Genomic DNA, 15,299 nt, shown 5'->3' with positions numbered 1-15,299 from the left:
CAAGTTGGCAACACTGCCAACCGAATTCCAACGCACGTAAAAATTATCATATTGATACAAATCAACTTTCTGAACTTCATCATAACTTTAACATACAGTTTGTGATTTAACGCGAAATCTATATTTTATTTTCCATTGCCGCGTTGGGTCCCGAGTTGGAAACCCTGTAACTCGAAAACGAATCGGAATTCGACTCATGTTTATCGGAACTTTTCTACTGGATTTGATGTCAGGATTCATCTCTCAAAATTATCATACTCCCTTTCAAATCGCCTTGAGTATAGGATCTAAATGCCCATAAGAAATATTTACATTTCAAGTACAATAATCGAAATTTCAATAATAAATTGCGAATGTTAGGGCTGCAGCCGCATGAACGGTTAACGGGTATTAAATACTTAGGTACTTCTCCAATACATGTAAAAAATTCAGATTTTTAAAAGGTGGGGTTTTTGAGAAAATGTCGACCAAACATGGTGTCTGAATGAAATTTTCAGCTTTTCATCATGCTATAACGTGAGATGTAATAATCAGAAACGTAAGTCTTTTACATTTTCAAGAGACCTTATGGAGTAGATTTCGATGCTAGAAGTAGATGTTAATATTGCTCGTGAGCACATAAAAAAAAATGTTTGAAGTTAGCAAAAATTTCACCAAAGTTGGCAATATTGCGAGTGAATTGCGCGATTCCTATTGAACCAATAGACGAATTTTCGCCCTGCACCGAAACATACAACTTTATACTCTTCTTGCTGTTGCGATTATGTTACTAAGTACACTCGTTTCTCTACAATAAAATTTTTAATTTGACACGTTTTTAAGTTTTTCGTGCAATCCGAGAGGAGACAGCTATTTTGGAGGGCTGTATATCGAAGGAAAAATTTTTTTCAGCTAAAAGAAAAAATATGGGTCTAATAATATTGCTTGTAAATCCCATAAAAAAAAAAAATGAAATCTGAGACTATTATGGGGACCAATTGTGGTTTGCCGGGACGATTTGAAATTGAATCGGTCAATGGCATAATGAAAGGAATTTTGAATAGTAGTGGGCAGTAAAACCATTTCGAAGGTAAGAATTATTACGAGTATTTTAGAAGCTCTAACCTAATCTCAAATGTAAGAAATCTGTCAAAATTTGGTAAAACCAACCTGAAAGCTCTAACTTACCCTAAAAATGTAAGAAATCTATCAAAATTTGGTAGAATCGTCTAGTGGAGAAATGCTTAAAAAATTCTAACTTGTGCTTGGTACAGGGTTGTTGGAATTTTCCCCAGCCCAAAATTCCCCAGTGTTTTTTTTTTTTGGAGGGGGGTAAAACCCACATAAAAAACACAATAAAATCTAAAAAAGCCCACCTCAAAAATATACAGGGTGTCCGAGAAGTCCTTCCCTGATTACAGAAATTGATAACTCAGGCTAGAAATAAGATAGAAATATGAAACTGGTGTTGAATTGTTTACAAACTATAAAAGTTTTGGTCACATCAGTACACTTCCACATGAGCACCCTTAATAGCACGTAGCACATCTAGGCGATATTCAATTTCCATCCACTCATTAGCCAACATCACTGGAGGGATCGATGCAACGACTGTGGTTATTCCGACCCTGTGTTCTTGAACTTCTCATACCAGGCTTTAATGCTCTTGACATCCGGTGGAGTCCTCCCAAATGTTGTCTGGAACTGTCTCTGCACCGTGGTTGGTGATCGTGTCTCATGGTACCACAGGACACACTGTGCCTTCTCCTGGTTGGTTGTAATGGCTTCTTGGGCTTCTTACTTACGTACTACAAACCTAAAACAAACAAAAAAATTGAGACTTGGTAAAACAGAACAAACCTAACACAGACAAAAACTTTTATAGTTTGTAAACAATTCAACACCAGTTTCATATTTCTATCTTATTTCTAGCCTGAGTTATCAACTTCTGTAATCAGGGAAGGACTTCTCGGACACCCTGTACTTCAAAAAATGAATTGAAATAATAACCTTAGTGTAATCGTAATTACGGTCTTAATCGTACATATTAATATGTACCTAGTCTCAGAATTAGCTTAAAATGTGTGTTTATCACCAGAACAGAGTACAATTGAAAACAGAAAAGGTTTGGGAATCACGCATATCAAATTTTGTTCCCAGTCGATCAAATACGCTGTAACAGTGTTCAACTGTAACCTATTATACCTAGTTTTATCATAAATACTGTCACAAGATTTAATGTGAATAACACAGAGAGTATTAACACCAAGGCAATTTATTTTGGTCATGTTTTACATTGATATGTTGTACACCTGACGCACGAATCATTTTTGGAAATGTCCCCCCTTGGCCTTGATGCAGGCACGAGGTCTGTCCGGCCACTGGTCAATGGCATTACGCACAACGTCCATAGGAAAATTGTTCACTGCTCGGGTCAAGGATAGTTTCAGACTGTCGACACATGGATGCCTTTTATGGCAGACCTTGCCGGAAGGACTGCCCAAAGTTTGTAACCAACAGGTCATGGTCCGGGCTGCTAGAAGGCCAATCAGCGGTAGAAATGAAGTCGGGGATGTTGCGTGCCAGCCAGTCGTGGGTTGTTTTCGCTTTGTGGCTTGGAGCGGAATCCTGCTCGAAGGTCCACCTTTCTCCAGGGAACATGGTAGCAGACAGTGGTTTCACTATAGGTGTTAGCACTGTGTCCTGGTATACTTTGGCAGAAGTTTTAACACCTTGTTTGCAGAAATGCAGCTGGGTTGTGCCTGAGTAGCTCACTCCCCACCAAACCATCACTGAGGCAGAATGATGTGCCCTTTGAACCCTTGGAGCTGCCTCAGCAGCTGCAGTAGATGACGTGGCATACACACGGTCATTTTGGGCGTTGTAGGCCTGCTCAATTGTGGACACCTTTTCGTCAGTGAACAGAATTTTTCTGTGCAGATTGTTGGCGTAACGCCGCAACAGTCTTTTTGATTTAAGGACTCCCTGCGACATTAATGTTTGGGTCAGAAAGTGACCAGTCCGCCTCTTATACGCCCGTAAATGTAGGTCACTTCTGAGCATACGAAACATGGAATTTCTGCCGATGTTCATCTCAGCAGCCATCAGACTTTGTGTTCGAACAGGATTTCTTCGAATTCTTGCTCCGACTACTTTCTGGATAGAAAGGATTTACTTTAAAGTGCGATGCAAACGAATATTCTAGTTTTAATCCGATTAGAAATCATATTTACTTCATTAGTTGTATAAATCTTTATGCTTATCGTATTCTCTTTAAAATTATGATTTTGCCATTTCAAAACGTAGAACGAGAAATAAATGTAATATTCTACCTAGGTATTTATTAAGGAAACCTTTCAAACAGTGATGATTTCAGGGCATGACCTGTGGGAAAATTTGAGACCCTGTCGACATAAATTTCCTCCTTCGTGGCAGGGTTGGCTGGTTTAAACCAGCTGGTTTTTTCAAAAAAATCAACTGGTTTAAAAAAAAAAAAAAGTGCTTTAAATCGTGCGAACTTCATGGTGACGTTTCCACATATTAAGCCGTCTGCATTACGTTTATCTACTTTTCAACTTTTAATCAAGGGGTCCCGTGTTCAATTCTCGGTCGAACCACAACCCATCTTTCAAGTGTAAACCAAGTAGCGATTCGAGGTGTCCCTCTAAGCGAAAGTCTTCTCCGTGATAACCTTGGTATTTCATAAGGGTGTTAAACCTAAACATACGAAATGAAACTAAATTACAGTATATATTTCTACGTGAATGAATGCCTGTTGTTTTATAAAGAAGCCAAGATTGCTTAAATATATTGATAGAAATTGGCAGAATTTATCAACTGCCTATGTAGCTTCCAACATCAGCTTGGATTTGACTCTGTTTTAATTTTATTGAATATCTACATACCAAATTTGTAATTTAATACCTCAGTTTTAGCCTAGTGATTATGATATGTTGACCTTAAAATTTTACATACAAATACATTTAAAGTAATAACAGGATTTTCCCAATGGCTAAGGCGGGAGTTTCCCGATTTATATATCATTCTGTATAATGTTTTACTTATGTAACTGTTTATCTTTTTGTCCTTCTGAAATGACTCTTGACAATTATATTAACAAGTAAGCCTATGTAAAGATCAGTACAACGAATTTTTATCAGGAGTCCTTCGTGAGTGAGTCGGCAATCGCATTTATGACCAATTAGTCCCGGTTTCGTGTCCAAATGGACAATTTCTCTTGGATGTAAGCCGAGAAGCGGTTTGGATTCTGCTTTAAGCTTATGTGACCCCTTCCAGCATAACCTTGTTGTTCCATAATAACACCAAGGCGAAACAAACTAATTTCTTTTACACTTTCGAAGGAGTGTCCCCACCGCAGGGTTTTCCCGCCGGGTTTTGTCGTGTTGGATCCACTTAAAAAAAGAAAGAGAAAACACTTTAAAACCAACCTGGGTTTTTGAGCTTTTTGTTAGTATATTATTGGTACACCTAAGGTGATCATAATGAAAGTGATTTTTATCAGATTTCGGACTTTCTCTGTGCGAATTAGATGCTTTCATGTTAAAGTAGACAACAACATTCAACGTTAGACCTGTATAAAGTTCTGAATGCACTCAATGAATAAAAAATCTTACCCTAGTTTGAGATGATTATAGAACAAATTAATGTATGGATTGTGTGTTTATAGCCTATTTGAAGTAAAATATGCAATTTTATATTTTAGAAAATACTTTCCGTGAATAGTGTGCTCAGCGACGCCAGGGGACGTTATACCTCATACGTTTGACGAGTTTAAGGTCATAGGTGCCTGTACCACCAGTAAATGTATAAATACATAAGTAAAACTATTAGTATTATTTCATACATTTGATGGTATCACACGTATTCTTCAGTAAAATTTAATTTTCCAACAGCAGTAGTTTAGTTCAGTCATTAGTTGCTACTCTTCAAATAAGCATTCTGTAGAATCAACACTAGCAATATCGTAAATGATGATGATAATGTTAGGTTTGTAATATTAGGCAAGGAAGAATTTTAAATTTCTATATAATAAATAGTAATGTTGATGTATTGTGTTAAGTGTAAGAAGCAAACAGATACAAAGAAAGATGCCATTAGAATAGAACAAACAAAGAATGGAAGATATCTAAAGAAAGGAATATGTAGCGTATGTGGTATTACTGAAACCCAATTCGTAAAGAAGAAAGATTGACTATATAAAGGTATAGGTGTTAGAGAAGACATTATAGAAGAAATTCACAAACTTTCCTGAAAAAACTATCCCAGGTTGTGTTATTGTTAAAGGTATAGATGATTTATGGCAAGCAGATCTTGTGGAAATGGATAGTGGTGTGTTAAAAGGTGTTTCCAAGTTAAATAAAGGCTATAAGTATTTGCAAATCATCATCGATGTGTTTTCGAAATATGCTTTTGCTGTTCCTGTTAAAGATAAAACTGGAAAGAACGTTACAGAAGCATTTGAATCCATACTAGCTGAAATGCCCATTCTTTGCACAGGAAGAATTAGGTTCATAGAAAATATTTGACCCTCCTCTCTCCCTTACGATACCGTACGCATATCAATGAAAGTATTGTAATGAAAACTCCATAAGATTTTTTTTTTTTTTTTTATGAATTTTAAACCCCTTTCTTTTTTAGAATGCGCTCTTTATGGAAAGTTACATGATAAAATGCCAGCTTGAGGTACCGATAGTACTATGTTGAAAAACTTATTTCAAACTCTTCAACCATTTCCCAGTGAAACAATCACAAACAGGCATCGTCATATTAAATGTGAAGAAAGAAATTACAGAAAATGTTCTCTTTCTTTCCTTCGGAAACAGAAAGTGACATGCCCCTTTATTATTAATGAGATGTTTATATATCGAACACTTCATATTCTAACATGACTACTCTTGAGATACTGTAATTTTAGTTGAAATTTAAAACCCTCTCTAATTTCATTACCATACGCCCCTTACGCAAAATAACACAATACATATATAAATAATAATAATAATATTTCATATTTTAAATAATAATAATGTTTTATAATTCATTTCAGACTGTTTAAACGTTTCCCCGTGATGCTATCACAAACAACATGCAACATTGCTTTCAATGTGAACAAATGAATTATGGAAAATTCACCCTCTTTTTAGAACGAAAATTTTCGAAATCGTTGGTACACGCTTACTTATTTTTAATGAGGAGTTTACGTACCGGTACCAATTTCGTCTTCCTAACTTGGCGGGCGCGTGACACACTATATATATATATATTTACATGATTTTAAAACGGGACTATTTGGCGGAGAGGGACACTTGTTATGATTTAGTGGCGGGAAAGGAGTGTGGAAATGGTGCGTATTTGTCAAGGTTATGACATACCGTGTTTGAGTTTCATCGAATTATACAAAAGTAACGAGCGTTAGTTGTTGAAATTGTGTGAAAGTCATGGTCTACTAAACAGGCGAACAGTTCATCGCAAGTGTGGAACATAATCTAACCTAATACAGTACATTTGGGTACTTTTTTTTTTTTTTCAATTTTCTTGTAGTTGAGCGATGCAGTAGGAATGTCTATAATGAGTATTGGGTGGGAACACAGCACGCAAACCCACGTGAGTCCGCAGGAAGCAGGCGCGTTTGCGACGGGAGTCCGATGCCTTACGTATGGGACAGGTTTCTGTCACTTTTGTTGTTACACATTATCACCTTGTACACTGCCTTCACTTTGCTTCATCATGGTTTGCTTATGAAATGTGACAATTTAAAGAGCACAGTTTGAATTTTGTATTTGCAATTTATCGTACTATATATGAGACTATATATCGTACTATATAAGTTTCCGAAGTATTTTGTGTAGTTATAGATTAGTCCTCTTAAATAAAGTAACACATTTCTTTCACAAATTTTACAAATCTATGTTCACCTAAACTGGGACAGCACTGGTGTCTGAATATAATAAATGAATTTTAGATTCGCATATTCTTTGTTAATGTTGTGTATAAAAAAAAGTCCTAACGTTCTTATAGGTGTAGTATAAGTTTAAGCATGCATAATGATTACAATAAATGGTAATGTTTTGTAGAGAAAAAATCTTTAAAAAAAAACATAAGATCATAAAGAAATTATGTGTTGATTTACAATATAAGTCAAATTTATATAACAATGAAACTTACATTTCCATACCCTGCCTGGAACAGGTAGATTGATAGCTGGGGGAGGTTGCAGAAATAGAAATTACCTAAAAGGTTATTATTTCGTTAACATCCGTAGCCTTTTCAACATAATAGTAATGACGTAGGGTAATCTTGTAGGTAAGTGTTGTCAATTCGACTAAGTGCAGGTCTAGTTTAGGCAAACTGCTCGAAATCATTTTTGAATTATTGTAATTCTTTTGCTAATCTCCTTCCAACTGCCCTCCCAAAAATTTGCGCTGGGCGACATGACAATATCCCACTGAGCATAGATCATTTTCAAGGGAACCAACAGAAGTAATTGATAAAAAAAAATATATATATATATACTTCTTTCATGATTTGCATATAAATATACAGCATCCGGACGTAAAGTAGGGGACAAAAATAAACGACCAAAAATGCCATTAAAACTAGTGGGATTTTTGGTCGTTTATTCTTGTCCCATACTTTATACCATAAAACCTACAGTGCAAAAAACTCAAACCATCCTGTGCTAAGGAAGATTAAAAAGCACAAGTTCTACTTAATCACGTCTTTGCAGAGCAAAGATGGTGATCCCGTGAGGGTTTCGTCCATAAGAAGCAGCACGTTATAGGTCGACTATGTATGGGCGTTGGCTTGGATGTTGGAAACAAGTGGATTTTCGCAGTAAAACGAGTTCCTATAGGATTTGTAATGATTTCACACTAGTAATATTACATTTGTAAAACAGAATTCAGTTTTTTTGTACTGTACAAAAGTATCACTCTATGGAAAAAATATTTAATAGAGTCCTTTTCATATGCTTTTACTTATTTTAACCTGTCATGGTTTTACACCGGTGAACATATATACACCATCTATTACTAAATTCTCTCCTTGCATAAATTTGTTCGTTAGAAACATGTCTTTCGATGCAGAATATTGAAATTTACCTGTAAATTTTGCTAAATGTGGTGTGCCTTAACTTGGCTTGCACATAATAATCCATAATTTGAGGACCTAAAAATGACGAAACTCACGTTGCCAACGGAAATCATAACTGCAAATGGCATACCGTTCAGGGGTATCATTTCGGGACGACACGGAACAGTTTCTTCCGACCCTCCTCTCCGCCGCTAATTTTGGGAAGTAAATACTTTTAAACGATTGTATACTAATATACTAAAAGAAAACAAAACGCTTATCTGTTCTGAAATTGTATGTATTCCTGGAAGTATAGATCTAAAATAATGTCTTTGAATGTCTCTCTTCTTCTGTCCGGAACCTCGACTAGGAAACGTTTGCCACTCTTTCTCTCAATTCTTCTAAGAACTGTGGCGTTCTGGTCATGGTATCAAGTGATATTTTATTTAATCAATTTCGACAATAACAGGACAAAAACGTCATTTGATTTTTTGGGTGCGTTCTACTCTGAAAAAAAGTTTCATGGTTTATTATTAGTATACAATCGATTAAAACTTATGCATTTCTTAAATTCGAGAAGAGAGTAATCGCCCACAATTCCCTTTCCAAATGATGGCATTTGCAGTTGCGAGTTTCATAGCATAGATTAATAGGTTCCTTAAGGCTCTCAAATTGTACATTCTAATTGACGACACTTATCTGCAGGATTACGGACTTACGAATAGGTTAGGTAAGGTTCCGCTCACTTATTTTAGTACATTGGTTTGTCGCAGCGAGGCTTATCAGAACAGCTAAAAAAAAAAAAAAAAAAAAAAAAAAAAACAATATTTCACTAATTATCTCCTATTGCGTTCTGTAATCCTTTGTTGGTGCCTGCCAACTGAGCACGGATTGTAATATACATTCAAGCTTACATACAATTAAAAAAAAAAAAAAAAGATTATTTGTAGTATAATGGCACCAACTTGTGCCATGTGGCAGGGTTCTGAAAAATCTAGTTAAAAAGAAAAACAGCCCAGTGGATTATTGGCAAAATTCGGTTTTATTAAATTTTGTATCTATATTTAAAGCCGTATTCCTATTTAAAATGCCACTTAAATATTCATGTTTTATTGTGTATAAATTTGGAATTAAATTTTCTTTGCTACATAAAAGGAATCCGTTAAGACCCATCTACGTTTTGTGGGACACGCTTTGCACATGACACTCGCTTATATTTTGATTTGTGGAGTAACAAAAAAGTGGGTAATTCTATATAATATAGAATAAGAAAGAGTCACCTATCCCATGATTTAAGAGCCAACCGCCCTGACTGAGATTTCTTTAACTTCCCTCAAAATGTGCAGACAAATACCAGAATAGTACCTCAAGTCAGGATCAGAGATGATAGAAAGTCAGGTTTGTTGGAATTTTCCCCAGCTCAAAACTGTCCAGTGGGTTTTATTGGATAATATCCACATTAAAGTGCAAGGAAGCCCACCTCCGTGTTCGTAGAATATAGTGAACAACCACCACGTAGTAACATAGTAGGCCGAGGGGGAAGTCGAATTGTGATGGTGACCAAGATGGCGGCCATTTTGAATTCACGTCAAGATTTTTAAATGGGAACATGGTCATGCGGCTCATTGTTTTAGGCTAGAATTTAAAGACAAACACAATGGTGAAATCGGTTTGTTGATATCTTAATTTGTTCAAAAGTTACAGGCATTTCAAATTGCTAATTTTACCTGTCACGCATGGCGGAGTACGTGCTCTATGTGGCACCCATCTCGAGTTATGTACAAGGTAAGTCGTTCAACCCAATTGTCCATGACCCTCAAAAGAGCTTTTGGTGAAATATCGGCACAGACTGCAAATATGCATTCTTCCAGGTGTTCAAGATCTTTTCGGCGTATACCTTTGCCTTCAGATGACCCCACAGATAAAAATCCAAGGGCGACACATCTGGTGATCGTGCTGGCCATTCAATGGGACCACGGCGCCCAATCCAACGTCCAGGAAATTGTTCATCCAGATAGATACGGACCTGTAATCCATAATGCGGAGGGGCACCATCCTGCTGAAAAAAGAGTGGAAATGTGCCGTCCTCGGACAATATGGAAGGGAGGATGAGATCTCGCAACATATCCAAATGTAACAACCCGATTACCGGTTGTTTACATTTTGTTGAAATTGGCCCCCGTATGGTACTACTGTACCCAGTAATATTTTTTTTTGTTATTAGTGTTATATGTACGTTTATATTCGTTTTAATGCTAATTCATTCTCGTTGTTAGTAAAAGAAATGGCACAGAAGAAATAAATGCACTCAATTTTGATATGAGATACGCACGCAAACACACATCAAGAAATTTAACCTGAAAATTCGACCATTTCTTCAAAACCAGTTATTATAGATTTATTTCAAGGCACACCGACAGCTTCATTACTATTATATAAGTGGTTTTTAAAACCGAGCTTAATACAAATAATACTAAATTTGTTATTACCTAATATATCACAGTTGCTAATAATCACGATACTTTTGATGACTGTTGTTGCTATTCTGTCAACAATATGGCGATCATTCTGGCTACCGTAAGAGGGCATTTGAATCGCTATGCATAAAGCTGGTTTTAGAACATGGCGCTTAGCTAAATGTTGGACGAGCTAGGTTGCCAGGGGGATAGCTAAATAACGACATGGCAGGTATAGGTGAGTCTATAATTTGCATTATATATAAATTTTCCGTGACTAGAAATTTATAATCTATATATGAAATTACAATTCCTGAGGTCAGATTCTTATATTGCTATATAGTTGTGATAAAACTGTGTTAATTATAGTCGAAGATATAATATTTAAAAACGCGTTTATTAAGGTCTGGTTTCAAGAGGAGGATGACGCAGTTAATCATAATGTCATAGTGTATACAGACGGTGGCCTGGGTCAGCTCCTAGAAATTTGAAAATTTCATAACCAAAAACATCAATTTGGAAGTAAACCTTGTCTAAAAGTGTTAATTCGGCCAACTTAAGTTATTATTTGGAAAAAGAACCGAGGAGCCTGCCTGCAAAATTAATTATTTTTTAACATTTTAGGCCGAAGGCCACCGAGTGTCACCTCCGCCATCACCAGGAATATAAAGTGATGGAGCGGGAGGTATAGCCGTCGAAGTTGATTGCGTCGGATTACAGGACCAGCATCCTACAACCGTAGGAAGTTGAGCTGGTAGCCCGGGGACATCAATTTCGGTGTTTAAGTAAGCAGGTAGATGAAACTACCCTGTGGATTCGAAGATTTGGCTTACATAATCTTCCGTGGAAACCTCTGCTGAACTGGTAATATTAACTCTTTTCTTTTCTTTCCCATTTATAAACAGATGGAAGTCTTTATGATTAACATGGGCAACTAAGTAAGACTGCGTCCTTATGACTTATCATGTTTTATCCACTCACAAATAACTCATAAACAGCTAATAAAATATGTCATAAGCATACGTGATTAGTTTACTAAACTTGATGTTTTTGATCCGTGCACTTGAAAATTGTCTGTAAATGTTATGGTGAACTTTTACTTTGAGCGTACCTCTCAATATTAATGTGTCTTTAATGTTATCCTGTAAGATATTTTGATTGTTTAGGTTAGGTAGGATTTTACTTTAAGCGTACTTCTAAATTATGTCCCATAATATTGCCTGTTGATATATTTGTTGTAGGTTAGGTAAGATTTAACTTTGAACGTGTGTCCCATAATATACCATGTTTTAATTGTTTAGGCTAGGAAATTTACTTTGATCGTGCCTCTAGAGTCCAATGTGCCTTTTCGTATTGCCTTGTGATATATTTTATTTGTATAGGTTAGGGAAAACTTTACTTTGAACGTACCTCTAAATACAATATATTTTGATTGTTTAGATTAGGGTTTTAATATTGCTCCGTAATACATTTTTGCCTGTGACTGTTATGATGAAATTTTACTTTGAGTGTGCTTTTACGTATCAATGTGCCCTTTAAATGTTACTTCGTAATATATTTTGTCTATGTCGATGACTTGTGTAGGTTAGGGAAAATTGTACTTTGAACGTGCCTTTCAATATTTTACGTGTGCCTTTTCATATTGCCTTGTACCATATATTTCGTCTTGTAGGTTAGGGAAATTTTAAACTAATGTGTCCTTTGCTATTGATACTGCAACGTGATATAGGTGCGGTCTGTGCAGATTCGGTAAAACTTTACTTTGGACGTACCTCTGGATTTCAATATTATTGTTTCTAAAACTACTTCTTCGTGCTATGTTTTGTCTTTATAGGTTAGGTAGAGGTTTAGTTTAAACGTGCCATTAGTACGGTATGAAATTAGCTGTTCGTGCCTACATACTGAATGCATATTTGCCTCGTCGGAAGCAAATACAGTTGAAATGTCACTCAACTTGCTGTTCTTGAATAAAATATAATTTGTTACGCGTATCCATCACTCTCCAAGTTTAATTAGTTGTGAATTAAAATGATAACAATTTAAAGTGATAATAGTTCTGAAAAGGCGTTCTAGTATTTTGGACCCTGTCGCGTAGATGTAGATTTTCTTTTTTTCTTTCACTGACCATTTGTAAATATTTCATTTTCCATTAATAGTAGTGCTTTTCATAGTAGATGTATTATGTAAATGATGCATAAGCTAACGTGAAGTAATATATGATGCTACTTACTTACTTTTAAATTGAAATGAAAATGTAGTAGCGATGATACGGCTTGTGTTTGCATTTTATTTGATGAATGACAGGGATATTATGAGCAATGAACGCCCAAATAATTTTCTTTTGTAAATACATAAGTAGAGAGGATGGACCGCCAGTTCTTTGAGTGGTTATGAATTTCAATGTGTATTAACGAAAATATGTTCGAGAATCTAGGCAATGTGTTATATTAGACCACTGTAATAACAGAATGACATAAAATGTCTTTGACATACTGTGATGTAGGCAAATATCTAATGACAACAATTTTTTTTTTTTTTATACTTGTTATGATGTAAGTGTTTAATGATTGACACGAATAAAATAGTCACGAAAATTTGACTTTATAATTTCAAATACTGTTCGTAAACTTAAGTTTATACAATTCTAACTATTCGTTTTCCTTATCAATGTACAATTTAAGTTCAACAACGCTGATTTTCCTTTTCACTCTTGGTTGGCCACTAAACAAGAATTTGAAATCTTCCGATAAATTCGTTGCGCGTGTGAATTGATTCTGTTGGGTTAGATTAGCCCTAGTGGATAATAACTTCATTTTTTTTTTATATAAACGTATCATATATTTCATAGTTAAGAAATTTAAAGCTAATATAACCTGATTTTTTTTCCAATACCCCAAAATAAGAGTGATATACAAATACCGTTCAGCAGTGAGGGTACCAGGAATGATGAATGAACCAATTAATTTGGTGCCCCATAGACCACACCACACCATTAATTTGCCTGTACCTGCCATTTTGCAAGGGTCAACCCACTGAGGATTTGTCGGGGACCAATAGCGACAGTTTTGCTTATTCACTTCCCCAGTGACATAAAAATTGGCCTCATCGGAAAGTAAAATTTGTGTGTGGAATGTGGGATCTGTTTGCAACTGTGCAAGGGCCCAGTCGCAAAATTTCACACAGATAGATGATGTTGAAGTTGCAATTCGTACGGATGTCAATTGCTCATTGCCTTGTTCTTAACAAAATTCATCATCTGCTCTCTGCGTTGGACGATATAAGGTGACGATGCCTCTTCAAGTTTGGGCTTGAAACGAAGCCAAGTATTTTCAGGTAGCGTAGAAATATTTCTGTCTCTTCTTCGCGAAAGTGGAAGATAAAGAAAGTTTATTAGTATTGTCTGTCGGAACTTTAAATCCACAGTTTATGCGCATATATTAAGAAATGAATATTGTTGCATTTTTACCCTCTTCTCTTCCCATTCCCCTCCTTAAATCCAGAAAACTTTATATGATTTAGTTCTAGGGCGGACAACGGAAGTATTGTTTTAGCTGCTGTACGCGTTTGTTGCATTTTTATTAGCAAATTATAATTGAGTGGTGTAATTTGACTGTAATACGTAGTATATTAGAAGGATAAGAGTGCTTTTGCTTGGTTCGATTCTCCAATACTATTTCATTTGTACTGTCATACAAGATTGAGAAATATTTTTTTCTCTCGTATCTATTCTAGATATTGCAACTAAACTTCTTGATATAGTAATTACGAATAGACCCGTTTCGTAGGACGCAAAACTTAACAAAGGCGACTTTTTGAGGGGATTTTCTTCCATTTTACTCGAAATTTTCTTTCTCTCGTACATTACGAACACATGCGCATGGTACCACTTGAAGGCCTGTTTTATTCTGAAGAGAGTAACATACAAACCACTATAATTGTATGGTGCAGTAACTGAAAGTGAAAAGTTTCCTCTACAAATGCAGGAACTTGAAAGGTTCGAAGCTACCAAAGAAATCTTAATTTTATATACATTTCTCCAAAACATAATTGCGCATTTACAGTCTTTCTAAATCCCTTAAAATTGTCACTTTGGAAACAACACATTGGAAATAATGGGAGGGGAAGTAGTGGGGGAAAAAATAACAAGACTTCCGAATACATCTCACAGTTTGCTGTTTGAAATAATCAGGTCCTCTTTTGTTCCTTAAAGTAATGATATTTTAAAACAAAATACTACTTCGGTAAATGCAGAAAAGTTCGTTAAAGAAAGCGTACATACTTTTCGCCCAAAAAGTAGAAAAAAGAAACATTAAAAAAAAAGAAGGGTTGTTAAGGATTTCGTTCTCTAGCAATACAACTGTGGAGGAAAACTCCACCGTTGTTTCAATAGCCATGCGTGTTAAGTAGTTTATTTTTGTGGTGGTGCAATACTTTTCGATTTTTTTTTTTTTGGCAACTTTCTAATTTAACCAAAAATAAGAAACCTTTTCTATATTTCCCAATATAATTTCCCCTCTGTGTAAATTACTTCATACACCGACCCATAAAATTCGCGTAAACAGAAAGATTTAAAAAATCCGGAGTTCTATTGTTCAAGTGTCAGCTATAATAAGGCTTCCATCAGTACGAGAACGTAATTTATTGTTGTCTAAATACAATGTTCACATTTTTATTCCTCTATTCACACTTAACGGATAATACTTTTCTTTATATTAAAAAAATAAATAAATAAATAAAATCTGCACTGATCGCCATGAAGAAGCACGATAATAGATA

At 35.5% G+C, this 15,299-nt stretch overlaps 1 protein-coding gene across 5 annotated transcripts in view; it reads left to right on the top strand.

The window, feature by feature from the left end:
• LOC145693379 (uncharacterized) overlaps positions 1–15,299 on the top strand; it is a 376,924-nt gene that overhangs the window by 3,765 nt on the left and 357,860 nt on the right. The window contains exon 1 of one of the 5 annotated variants that reach the window (XM_081769324.1): positions 10,739–10,761. The exons of 3 other annotated variants lie outside the window; for them this stretch is intronic. The gene's annotated coding sequence lies outside the window, so the exon portion shown is untranslated. Of the gene's footprint in view, positions 1–10,738; positions 10,762–10,973; positions 11,388–15,299 lie in introns of those variants that run through there. One more of the 5 variants, XM_081769323.1, reaches the window with a different exon arrangement.

The sequence above is a fragment of the Thermobia domestica genome, chromosome 8 (genome assembly GCF_964235325.1).
Source record: "Thermobia domestica chromosome 8, izTheDome1.hap1.1, whole genome shotgun sequence".
Classification (NCBI taxonomy): domain Eukaryota; kingdom Metazoa; phylum Arthropoda; class Insecta; order Zygentoma; family Lepismatidae; genus Thermobia; species Thermobia domestica.
Note: the sequence above shows the minus strand (reverse complement) of the source record. Positions and strands in the feature narration are given on the sequence as shown.